Here is a 12,947-nt window from a genome sequence, read left to right as displayed (position 1 = left end):
TAAAATCTATTTTGGCCAGTATAGCTATTCCTGGTCTCTTTCCGGTTCTATTTGCACTGAATACATTTATTCATCCTTTCACTTTCAAGCTATTTGTGCCTTTGGATTTGAAGTGAGTCTCTTACAGACTTGAGGATTCCCAGGAATTAATGAATCACTGTATTGTACCTCTGAAACTAACCTAACACTGTATGTTACCTAGAATTTAAATAAAACTTAAAAAAAAGAAAGTGAGCCTCTTTTTTTTTTTTTTTTAAGATTTTATCTATTTGCTTGGCGGAGAGAGAGAGATCACAAGTAGGCAGAGAGAAAGGGGGAAGCAGGCTCCCCACCGAGCAGAGAGCCCGACTCGGGACCCGATCCCAGGACCCTGGGATCATGACCTAAGCCAAAGGCAGAGGTTTAACCCAGTGAGCCACCCAGGTGCCCCAGAAAGTGAGCCTCCTTTAGACAATATATAGTTGGATTATGTGTTTTATCCATTACACTTGTCTCTGTCTTTGGAGACTTTAATTCCTATACATTTAAAGTAATTACCGATGAGAGACTTCTATCATTTTGCTATTTGTTTTCTATATGCTTTTTAAAAAATATTTTATTTATTTATTTGACAGAGAAAGACACAGAGAGAGAGGGAACACAAGCAGTGGGGAGCAGGAGAGGGAGAAGCAGGCTTCCCAAGCAGGGAGCCCGATGTGGGCGTCGATCCCAGGACACTGGGATCATGACCTGAGCCGAAAACAGCCGCTTAATGACTGAGCCACCCAGGTGCCCTGTTTTCTATATGCTTTATAGCTTTTTCTGTCCCTCGTTTCCCACATCACTGTCTTACTTTGGTGTTTAGATGAACTTTGTAGGGAAATGTAGAAATTTCTCATTTCTTTTTGTGTGAATTCTATAGCTGTCTTCTTTGTGGTTACTGTGGGGATTATGTGTAACATCCTAAAGTTATAACATTCAAATCTGAATTTATGCCAGTTTAATGTCAATAAAATGCAAAAACTCTCCTCCTTTACAGCTCTGTCCCCACCTCTTTCAGGTATTGGTGTCAGAAGATTACATCTTTATACTCTGTGTTGCAAAAAACCATAAACTTGTAGTTCCTTTAAACGCATTAGTCTCCTGCATTATGTAGAAAACAAGATTTGGAGTTATAAACCAAAGTTATCCTAGTTTTTACACTAATGTGTTTTTGGTAAATATATTAGCCTTTCTTTTTTTAAATTTCACTGTAGTTAACACACAGTGTCGTATTAGTCTCAGGTACAATACAGCAACTCAACAATTCTATACTTTACACAAGAGTACTCATCATGTATTCTTTTTGAAAGACTTATTTATTTGAGAGAGAGCGAGAGAGCTGGCGGGGGGCAGGGACAGAGGGAGAAGGGGAGAGAGAGAATCTCAAGCAGACTCCCCACTGTGCATAGAGCCGGATACGTACTAGATTTTATCATCACCAACATATCTACCTTTAATTACTGAAATCTTTATTTCTCCATACATCTTCAAGTTACTATCTAGTGAACTTCGATTTCACCTTGCAGAACTCCCTTGAGCATTTCTTGCAGAGTGGGTCTGACGGCCATGAACTCGGTCAGCTTCTGTGTATCTGGGGATGTCGCCTCTTGCCCCTCACTTTTGAAGGATGGTTTTGCCAGACAAAGGGTTCTTAGTTAATAGTTTTATTCTTTTGGCTCTTTGAATACATTGGCCCACGGAATTCAAAGTCTCTGATGAGAAATCTGCTGATAATCGTACTGAGGAGTCCTCAAGGGCGAAGATTCACTTCTCTCTTGCTTCTTGCAAGATTCTCTCTTTGCCTCTACCTATTGAAATTTTGACTATGATGTGTCTCGGTGTGCGTGTTTTTTTTTTAGTTCGTTTTACTTAAGTTCATAGAACTTCTTGGAAATGTATATTCATGTCTTTCATCAAATTTGGGAGGTTTCTAGCTATTATTTCTTCAAATATTCTCTGCTCTTTTCGCTCTCTTCTCCTTCTGGGAGTCCCACGGTGTGTAGGTCGGTCCTTTTGACCTTGGCCTCTAGTTACTTCCGTTCAATCCATTTTGTTTCTGTTCCTCGGCCTCAATCATTTCCATGGTCCTATCTTAGGGCTCACGCATTCTTTCCTCCTGCCTGCTCAAATCTGCCTTTTAATCCCTTGGTGAATTTTTCATTTCCGTTGGTGGACTTTTTATCTCCAGAATCTTTCTGGTTTCATCTCCTTGGGTTTCTGTCTCCTTAACGGCACTGCCATTTTGTTCACACATTGTTTTCTTGACTTCCTCCATACTGTCCTTTAGTTCTTTGCACATCGTTAAGACAGATGTTTTAAAGTCTTTGTCTGGTATATCTGCCTTAGGGCCATTTTCAGGGACAGTTTCTGGTGAATTATTTTTTCCCTTTGATCGGGCTGTATCTCCCTGTTTCTTTGGCATGCCTTGAGATTTGCTGCTGCTGTTGGTAAGAACTGCACATCTGCATCTAATTGCGTGGTAAGTCTGGAAATCTATTCTCCCTCTTCCCCCAGATTTGCTGGGTTTTTAAAAATTATTATTGTTTGTTGGTCTTTGGTTTTTCTTTTTTTTCCTTTTTCTTTCTTTTTTTTTTTTGGATGGTTATAGGCTGTCTCTGTGCTGAAGACCAAGCCGAGGCGTAAACTTAAAGTCTTCTCAGATCTTTTCCGAGCCTTTCTTTGGGCACGCTGGTCTTTTTAAATTTCCCCCAAATAATGCAGTTGTTCTGAATGTCTGAGGGATTTTTTCCCCCCACGCTGGCTCCCACCGTTTATGTACAGGCTGCTCCAGGAATATGTGCACAGCTGCCTGCCACGGATGGGGTTGGGGATAGGTAGCTGCTACCGTGCTATGAGCTTAAAGTCACTGAAATCGACTGCAGTCACAAAACTTTTTTAGAACTACTTTACTGACATATAATTCTCAGGCCACACAATTCACCTGCCAAAAGTGACAATTCGCTGACTTTTAGTATATTCTTGGCGTTGTGCAACTTTAGAACTTCTTACAATCCCAACCCCCCCCCCCCCCCAAAAAAAAAACCATACCCTTTAGCCATCATCCCCAATCCCTCCATACCCTCTGGCTCCCCAGACCACTCATTTGCTTTCTGGCTCTGGATCTGCCTGTTCTGGATGCTTCGTACAAATGGAATCACACACCCTGTGGCCTTGGTGTCTGGCTTCTCTCACTGGGCGTCACGTTCTCAAGGCGAATGCATGTTATGGCAGGTGTTGATGCTGCTTCTGTCCTATGGCTGAATCCTATTCCGTCGTGTGGATGGACCACATGTGCTGTCTCGTTCACCCCCAGATCAACTGCAATTCACCATCTAAGCCTTCCCCTGCAAGCTGAAGCCTTCAACAGACTCCAGAGCCCCCAAATGCTTCTATCAGACAGATCCTGTCCAGTGTGACTGTTGTCCAGGTGGAGAGAGAGATTCCTGGTGCCTCCGACTCCACATCCTCCCAGAGTCCCGTATTCAATTTTTTAGAGATTATGGCTGCCTGCCACCTTGAAGACTCCATGTCACAGTGGGTTTCCTGTGGCTACAGATGGCTCCGAGTGCTGCAGGGGGTGGACCGCAGCAGATGCTTTTTGGTGTCCCCATGTCACCGCCCCCCCAAGCTTCCCTCTGTTGGCACAGCAGCTGGGAGGACAGTTGTAGGTGAGCTCGGGCACACGGATAGTGCTCCATGTAAGCCTGTGACATGTGTCTTTTCCCACTCCGACTCAGGCTCCTCTCCAAGAAGGGCCCATTGAGTCTATGAGCAAACACTGCAGGCAGAATTATGGGAGAGAGAATACTCCCAAGGGAAACCCTCAGCCACTGGGGCACAGGTGGCAGTGGACGAATGTTCCATTCTCTTTTCTTCCAGAAAGACAGTTCGGGAAGACATTCTGTACTCTTTGCAGGGGTCCCTACGGCATCAAGCCCCCCATTGCTGAAAGCAGTTATCTGCTGCTTTTCATCTTTCCCCCAAGATTCCCCTCGCTCCTTCGACTTATTGCCTGAGCTCTCAAATAAATTCCCAAGGCCTTGTCTTAGGCTCTGCTTTGTGGGCAATACAAATTCAGACACCCCCTAATCGTGGGGTCCTGGGGGAGGGGCTATGATGGCCAGGGCAGCAGGCAAGGTCCTTCCAGTGTTTAGAGAGGCTGCCATTTACTGACACACAAGGAGGGGACAGGCCGCCAGGACACACTAGCAGAACACTGGCTCTCATTTTCAATTGTGACAAAGTTCCGAGCTTAGGACATTACCTACAGGCCTGAGACCCAAGCAAGTAAAGCCACTGACAATCAGTTCTTTCATGCATTTGTAAGGTTCCAAGAGAAAAAAATGATGGTTTAGGTGGTTATCTTGATTGGCTGGCCCTACCTTCCTGGTGTCCAATGTGGGCAAAGCAGGTAAGCAGTCATCCTTTTACTAAATGGGGCTTCCGCCAGAAATCTTATTTTGCTTGGTCTGACGGTCAGGTTGTGCCAAACATGACATATGATGCCTAGAGTATCAACCATGACAGTAACAGAAAAATAACATTCGTGGGCACTTACCGAATGCCAGGCACTGTGCTCAACACTTCATGTGCAGTATCTTGTTCGTTTAAATGCCCTCTGGGGTCACCATCAGCTTTAACTTCCACGTTCTGGATGAGGAAAATGAGAGGCTCAGAGAGGTTAAGTAGCTTGCCCAGGGTCACTCAGCAGTCAGATGCCAGAGTGAGTATTCTCACCCTCCCTCTGCCCCTTAGTCGTCACTGTGAGTTCTAGCACCTCATTTGTGGGGGTCTGGGGGGTGCAGGCAGAGCCCTGGGAGATGGGTTCATCTCTGCACACCGACTCCAGTGCAGGGCCCAGCTCCGAGCATCCACAGGCCCGTGTCCGCTTCTTGAACCTGTGCGTGCACAAGTGAGACCAGCCCCCAGCCTCCCTGGGTGACTCGCAATAGCCTTGAACTCCGCTCCGGATCAGGCTTTCTCAATGCAGATGAACTGCTGTTGATGTTCTCTGGACATAATTTCCAGCGAGACAGGATCATTTGGAAAGTCATAAATACACATTCAGATGCACGTGATGGATAATAAACTCGGCTCCAACGAGTCACTTGAGTCTCCATAAATCTTGGCTGCATTTTCTTCCCTGGTGCCTGTAAATCAGGCCCCTCTCCTCCTCCTTCTCTGTCTTCCTGGCCGCCCCTACCTGCCATCCATTATGGGGCAGGTGGAGCATCTGACAGCCGGCCCCACATGCTGCCCTTATGCCCCGGTGCACATCCTGTCACCGTGCTGAGGGGCCCATGCGTCTCCCCACTTTAGGCCTCCTTTGTGCTTTCAGCCACCTATCATGGTTTACACCAGCCTGATGGGGTTTTAACAACATGCAATGTTTAAAAGCAGGCTGTAGCTGTTCTTTGCCTCCCTCCCCTGGGCCTGGGCCTGGGCCTGGGCCTGGGCAGGCTCTTTCCAATATGCCAACTATGCAAAACTCAGGGAAAACCCCATGGGGGTGCGGAGCCAGACACGGTGGGCTGAAGTGGTTCTGCAATGGGATTTCAGCCCAGTCCCTTTTCTGGGCCTCAGTGCACTCATCTGCAGGATAGGGACGGTAAAGCCCTACTTCCCAGGACTGTTTTACTCTAGATAATTGTACTCGGGTAATCAAATCAGAGAAAGCCTCAAAGCTCAGTTCCCTGGGGCACCTGGGTGACTCAGCGTTGGGCTTCTGCCTTCTGCTCCGGGCATGATCCCTGGGTCCTGGGATCGAGCCCCGCACTGGGCTCCCTGCTCAGCGGGAAGCCTGCTTCTCCCTCTCCCACTCCCCTTGTCTGTTTCCCTCTCTCGCTGTGTCTCTCTCTGTCAAATAAAGAAATAAAATTAGGGGCGCCTGGGTGGCTCCGTGGTTAGGTGTCTGCCTTCAGCTGGGGTTGTGATTCTGGGGTCCTAGGATCGAGCCCCCAGACGGGCTCTCTGGAGCCGGGCGGAGAGCCTGCTTCTCCCTCTCCCACTCCCCCTGCTTGTCTTCCCTCTCTCGCTGTGTGTCTCTCTGTCAAGTAAACAAAAAAATCTTAAAAATAAAAGCAATAAATTAAAAAAAAAAACAACCTTCAGTTCCTTAACTGAACACAAAAGTTTAATTTTTTGACCTGCAGAGTCCCACATGGAGTTTTTCCTCTACCTTAGAGCTTCATTATCTGTAACACGTGACCCTCCGTGACCGCGGCAGCCCAAGAGAGAGAGAGGAGCAGATGGCCTCGGCTCGGAACCCCCGCAAACCCAGAAGTGAGGGGGTGGGGGGGGGGTCCCCTCGCTCCCATCCTATTGGTCAGAACTAGTCACATGGTCCCGGGCAAATCACAAAGGATGCTGGGACATGGAGAAGTGCATGTCTAATTGGGAAGCATTTGCCTTTCTGCCGGAGTGGTTTCAGATCACTGCATCAGAGAAGTTTCGGGTCCCCTGTTGACCGCCTCCCCGCAACCGCTAGGTGGCCCATGGATCCTTCCCAACCTTAACTTTTTTCTATGTAAAATGGGACAAATCAGGGACACCTGATGGTTGTCGGTTAAGCATTTGCCTTCGTCTCGGGTTATGATCCCAGGGTCCTGGGATGGAGCCCCTCAAAGGGGGTCCCTGCTCAGTGGGGGCCTGCGTCTCCCCCTGCCTGCTCTGCCTGCTGCTCCCTCTCTCTCTGACAAAGAAACAAAGAAAAACAAACAAACAAACAAACAAAGAGGGGGGGCAAACGAGGTCACTCTGAGAATTCCATGGTGGTTGTAAAGGGTCCACAGCTGGGTCTCGAACAGGTGCTCAGGAAGTGGGGTTCAGGGAGGCGGCGCCATTTTCCGTCATGTAATGCACTCTCTGACGGCCCAGCTCTCTCCTCCGCACTCCCACCACCCAGCGCTAGCACCTAACAGCATCCCTGGCCTTTCCAGCCCCTGGGCCCTCTCAGCCTCTGTTTTGGGCTTCATTAGTCAAGAGAAGGAGAGAAAGGCTCCTGCTCACAGGTGACCCCTGCCTGCAGGAAGCCCTCTGTGATTTCCCTGGCTCTCCTGAGTATGGGGAGAGAGCAGGCTACTCTAGGTCCTCTGCACTGTGGATAGGGAGGAGGCAATCTGGCATAGGAGGGTCTCCGTTGTCTGGGGCCTGCCCGCTCCCTGAACAGCCTCCCACAGCTGGGCCATGTGGTTTCAAGACTGGAACTCCTCATGCATGGTCTACCCTCCTTGTTAAGCATAGAAGCCATGGGGGCATGGTGAGGTTGCAAAGCTGGATACCTAAGAGGGCAGAGCCTGGTATGGCTGGAGGAAACAGACTGATAGGATACCCTCTGATACCAGGGCAAACTGTTGGAGACCCCTGGGGCCACCCCTCCCAGGGCTGGAGACAGCTGAGCTAAAATGAACCAGCCTAAACTGTAGGGACAGATGCCCTGAGTTCTAGTCTTTGCCTGGCTGCTAATTTGGCACGTGGCCTTAAGCCAACCCTTTCATGCCTGGGCCTCAACTTGCACATCTGTAAAATGGGGATCATATTCCTCCCGCCCACCTTACAAGGTTAGCTACAAAGCACTAGAGAAGGGGTTCTGTGTGGGGGTAGGGAGGTGAGGCGTGGGAGAGCCAGAGGGAACCCTCTGTTGGGATCTAAAATCCTCTCAGCGGCCAGCTCTGGGCTGGGGTAGCAACTCCGGCTCCTCTGGAATCCAGGCAGGGCCCAGAGGTCAGCACTGGACGAGCGAGGGGCTGTTGTTTCTCGCTCTTTCCTCCCACCCCAAGGGTGAAGTCTGCCTCTTGTCCCTAGTGGAACTCTCTTTTTCCATCTCCCATTCTCAAAAGCACCCGTAAAATGCCAAAAATAAACACTGTGCATGGCTTTCATTTGAGGAGGGTTTGTCTTTCCCCTTTTATTACTTCTTACCATGACATACCAGCCTTTCATCTTTACACACCCGGGTCAGTGACCCTGGGAGGCAGGCCAGAGGCAGTGTGTCTGGGCCCCTTCAGTCAAAGGAGGACTCACTTCTTGGAATGCGGGGGGTAACCACAAGGGGCTGCCCGGGTGAGGCAGCAAATGCTGAACAGATGAGGGAACACTAGGCCTGGGTTTTGAAGGATGAGTAGAAGTTCATCAGGTGGAGAAAGTGACATGTGAAGAGCCCTCCCAGCAGGTGGGGGCAGTATGTGCAAAAGGGACAGACTGGCTTGTTTCAGGACCAACAGGAAATTCAGTAAGGCTGGTTATTAGGGTGCCTGAGGGAGGGGAGGGGGCCCAGAGAGGCCTAGAGGGCTGTGTAGAGGCCTTGAATGTCAGGCTAAGGAGCCCAGACTTTATCCCAAGGACCATGGGGAGCCAAGGAGGAAGGAAAGTGAGGTGGGGACGACCAGAGACACCTCCCCACCAGGGCCAGTCTTTGTCACGTCGCTGTTTCTTCTTGTGTTGATGGGAAGTTGAAGGTGGCAGGGTGACCCAGCTCCTCCCCAAACTTGAAGGCTTGAAAGAATCAAAAAGGAGCCTCTATATAAAATGACTCTTTAAAAAAAGTCAACATTTCCGTGATTTTGTAGAAATTAATCAGGAACACATGTGTTCTATTTTTCATAAATTGCATGAGATCAAAAGGGAAGGAAAAATCTCTTAGGGTAAAAGACAATGTGAGTCCCATCACCAGCTGAAAGGCCCTTCCTTTCACCCAGCATCCCCTGTGTCCCCCAGTGGATATGAGCCCCAGGCTGGGCGTGGGCCACGGAGGGAGCTCAGACATGGCCCGTACGCGGGGTGCTCACAGGCAGGCGGGAGCACCAGCCATGAGGGGCGACGGCAGTCGTTGTGACCCGTGCTGGGAGGGAAAGCCCAGAGCTGGGGGAGGCCAGGGGAGCCCAGCCGAGTAAGGGAACAGGACAAGGGACAGTTGGAGAAGACATGAGATATGAGCTGGGAACAGATTAGTATTGCCTTGAATGCACCGCTGGAGAATCTGGATTCCCAGGCGCTTTTCCCCAGAGCGCTCGGAGGACCGGGGCTTGGGGCCAGAAGCTCCGCTCAGCCTCCCTCTTCCTGTGAGGCTTTGCCCCAGCCTTGAACCTCAACAGGCCATCTGTAAAATGGGACAATAACGAAGTCTACTTCCTCCAGGGGGGCCTGTGAGGGGCTGTGAACAGGCGGGGACTTGCTTGGGCCTCCCTCACACAGCCTCATCTCTGCTGGCCTTGTCTGGCCTTGACCTCTGTGGGGGTCACAGCCAGGGCCAAGAGAGGCAAGAGAGCAGTCCCTCAGGCCTCCAGCCTGCCGATGCCCAGCGCATCCAAAGGCCCGGGAATTCTGCAGCAAAGAAGAGGGGCCTGGGCCTCCCGGGATCCTGACTCCCCTGCGTGGATCTGGGGTGGAGTGAGGTAGGAGGCCTACGCCAGACCCGGGGCTCCGGGGGCCCCTTTTAGGGTTCAGCCTCAGTGCACCAGATCCGGGGCTCCCTCCCTGTCTCCCCATCCCCACCCCGGGGTCCCCCCACCCCGAGCTGCGCAGCACCCAGCCTGCCACCCCGCCCGCCCCCGCGGTGGGCGCCGAGCCAGCCCTGCGGGCGGCGGGGAAATAATCCGGCTAGACGGGCTGCCACCTTGGCACGTCCCGAGGCGCCCGGGGCCGCGGGGAGCTTCAAAAGGAAAATTAATGTCTCTTACCAGCAATTAGAGGAAATTATTCAGATAGAAATCTTGTTTTATATCTCCCCATTCTTGTTTTTCAATCCCCAGCCTTTGATTTCTTTCTTCGGCGGGGATTCTCAGAAAGACACCGAAGCCCGGGCCGCGCACCGGGGCCTAATGAGCGCCCGGGCGCACCTGGCGTGGCGGCCTCGCCCGTGGAGGCAGCTGCCGAGGCGAGGTGCCTCCTAAACCCAGCCCTGGGGTCTCCCAGAGCGGCCGGCGGCCCTTTGGCAGCGAGGGCCCCGCTCCCGGGGTGGGCAGTCGTGGGTGGGCCTCTGCTCTGGCTGCCCGGCGTGTGGCCCTGGGGGTGGGGGGCGCCCCAGGTCGCGGAGTCTGGGGGTGGCGTGGTGCCAAGGGCGGGCCTGAGGGGCAGGGGTCTGAGAGGCAGCCTGGCTGAGGGCCAGCACCCTTCTCCTGTCAGCAGGGGGACCCCCTCACAGCCCTGCCCTCTGCAGATCCACCCCCCCAGGTCCCCTGGCAGAGCCCCGGCCCTGCCACCGCTCACCCCGGCCCCCTTCAGCTGCCCACGATGCCTGGCTTGTCCCAGACCGGAGCTGCTGCTGTGGGCCTGGGTCCCATACGGCCTGGGCCTGAAATCAGCGGACCGATCTGCCTCTACCGGGCCACCTCCAGCCCCTCCTTCCGGGTCCGGCCCTGCCTCGCCTCCTCTGAGCCCCTGAGTCACATCCCGCCCCCAGGAGAGTCCGCACGTAGCCCAGGCCTCTGCCCCGTCAAGCTGTTTATGGGCTCGGGAGCTCCTCAAAGCCGGGGAGACGATCTCCCGGTCCCCTGCTGGGTGGCCCCCAACAGGCTTCGGCAAGTGACAACGACTGCCCGAATAAATGAATGAATCCGGGGATGAATGGAGCTTATTGGGAAAGCCACCAGGAGTAGAGTGACAAGTGTCTTGACATGTGTCTCAGTCACTTCCTCCCTGTGTGACACGGAGCGAGGCACTTTACTTTTCTGAGCCTCAATGTTCAATTCTGTAGAAGGAGAGCAACGGCGCTAGCTCTGCCTACACCACAGAGTTATGAGGATAAAGCAAAATAAAGAAGTTGAGATGCTTTACAATTGTATTAAAACCATGTGCCATCCCTCCTTCCCTCCTTCCCACCCACCCGTCTGTCCACTGACCCACCCATTATCAACTCATCTGCCCATCCATTCAATCCATCCACCCACCTATCCCATCACTCATCCATCCATCCATCCACCCACACTCATCTGTCCAACCATCTGTCCATCCATCCATCCATCCACCCACACTCATCTGTCCAACCGTCTGTCCATCCATCCACACTCATTTGTCCAACCATCTGTCCATCCATTCATCCATCCATCCACACTCATCTGTCCATCCATCCGTCCATCCATCCATACTCATCTGTCCAACCATCTGTCCATCTGTCCATCCATCCACACTCATCTGTCCAACCATCTGTCCATCCATTCATCCATCCATCCACACTCATCTGTCCATCCATCCGTCCATCCATCCATACTCATCCGTCCAACCATCTGTCCATCTGTCCATCCATCCATCCATCCGTCCATCTATCGATCCAGTTGTCTGTCCATCCGTCCATCCATCCGTCCATCCATTCACGTATCCTTTCACCTATTCGCTTAACAACCACTCGCTGAGGCTTCTTATGTGCCAAGCCTGTGTTAAGATCTGAGGGACCGAGGGGGCTCAGGAGTAAAGACCTGCCTCCGGGACCGCTTCCCAGGGAGAGGTCGGCAGCAGCAGCAGAGAGGCGTAGGCAGGAGCTGAGGGAACAAGGGGGAGCACGAGTCTTGGGATCCCAGCCCCAGAGCACCCCTGCTTGTTATCACCACTGATACACCTTCCGCTCTCAAACTCTGCACGCTTTGGGAATCCTAGGACACCAGGAACCCTTCCACCAGGAGTGCACCTGGAGGGCAAGGACGTGGAGGTAGAGGCAGGGAGGCAGGACACCTAGGCACCGACCGAGAGGCTAAGCCATGACCCCACGAGTAGGAAGCTGCTGAACTAGGACGTGGGCCCAGAGGCACATTCTTAACTTCTGCCTTGCGCTGACTGGTCAACAGCCAGTCAACCTCAAGTCAAATGCCCAGAAAAGTGCCAGTCAGTGGCCGTTCGGCACCTGCTTACATACTCCCCCCGACAGGAACCTCACTACCTTCCCAGGCAGCGAGGCTTCCTCCACGAACAGCACTGAGTGAGCTGCTCTTTCGTGGATGGAGGTCCGTGTTGGCCCTGGTTCTGGCCCTGGACTCGGTCTATTCCTGCCGTCCCAGAGTGTCCCGCAGGACCCCGAAGACAGTGGTGGGATCGCTGAGCCTTCTCTTCCCCTCCCTTCACAAAATCCTTGTCCCTCCCTTTGCCCTCCCACACTTTTTCTCTACCAGAAACCTAGGTGGAGCTTCCATCCCTCGCCACAAGCCTTCATTCATTCCCTTCTGCTCCCGAGGCTCCAGGGAAGCTCCTCTAAGAGCCCTCCCACCTGACGTGTGGCTGAGGCCCACTTGTCCTTCTGCTCCCTGGGCTGGAAGCATCTTGAGGGCAGGGATGGAGCCCCAGGGGAGGCATCGGAGCCCCTGCACCCCTCGCTGAGCGTTTGGGTAACTGGAAACCCAAGGGTGCAGAGTGGGCCAATCATTGCCCCCTTCCGTGCTAAGCGCCCCCCCCTCCCCATCCCCAGCTCCCCCATCCCGGGACCAGGGATGCAGAGAGATCAGGGCTCCCCGGACTGATGGGCACATCCAGGGCCAAGCTGGAGCTGCCCCCACCTTCCCTGGCCTCTGGCCGGGCAGGAGCGGCCAACAGAACCAGCTCCCATCACCAAGCCGGGTGCTGACAGCTGGGTCCGGGAGAACAAGAGGCCCTTTCAGGGTACAGGGCCGGGCGGGCCTCACGTTCAGGTGCATGATCTCACCTCGCAGAAAGCCAGCGGGCCTGCCAGAGGGCCTCATAAAGCCTTTGATGACCCAGCGTGGAGGACAAAAATCACAGGTCCCCAGGCCTCCCAGCTCTGGCCCATGCCCCACTCCGTGGACAAAGGGCTGAGTCCTGAAAGCGACGCAGACGGGTGGGACCGCAGGGTGCTCGGACAGACGCAGGGTGTCTACCCAGACCCTGCCAGCCGGGGCACCCTCCGCTCCCGCTGCCTGGGACACAGCAGCCCGCTGGCCCTGGCACCCACCGGGGCAGCAGCGGCTCCATCTTGGATGGAATCT

This window comes from Martes martes (assembly GCF_963455335.1).
Source record: "Martes martes genome assembly, chromosome: 18".
NCBI classification, from domain to species: Eukaryota; Metazoa; Chordata; class Mammalia; order Carnivora; family Mustelidae; genus Martes; species Martes martes.
The sequence above is the reverse complement of the archived record's forward strand: the minus strand, read 5'-3'. Positions refer to the sequence as shown.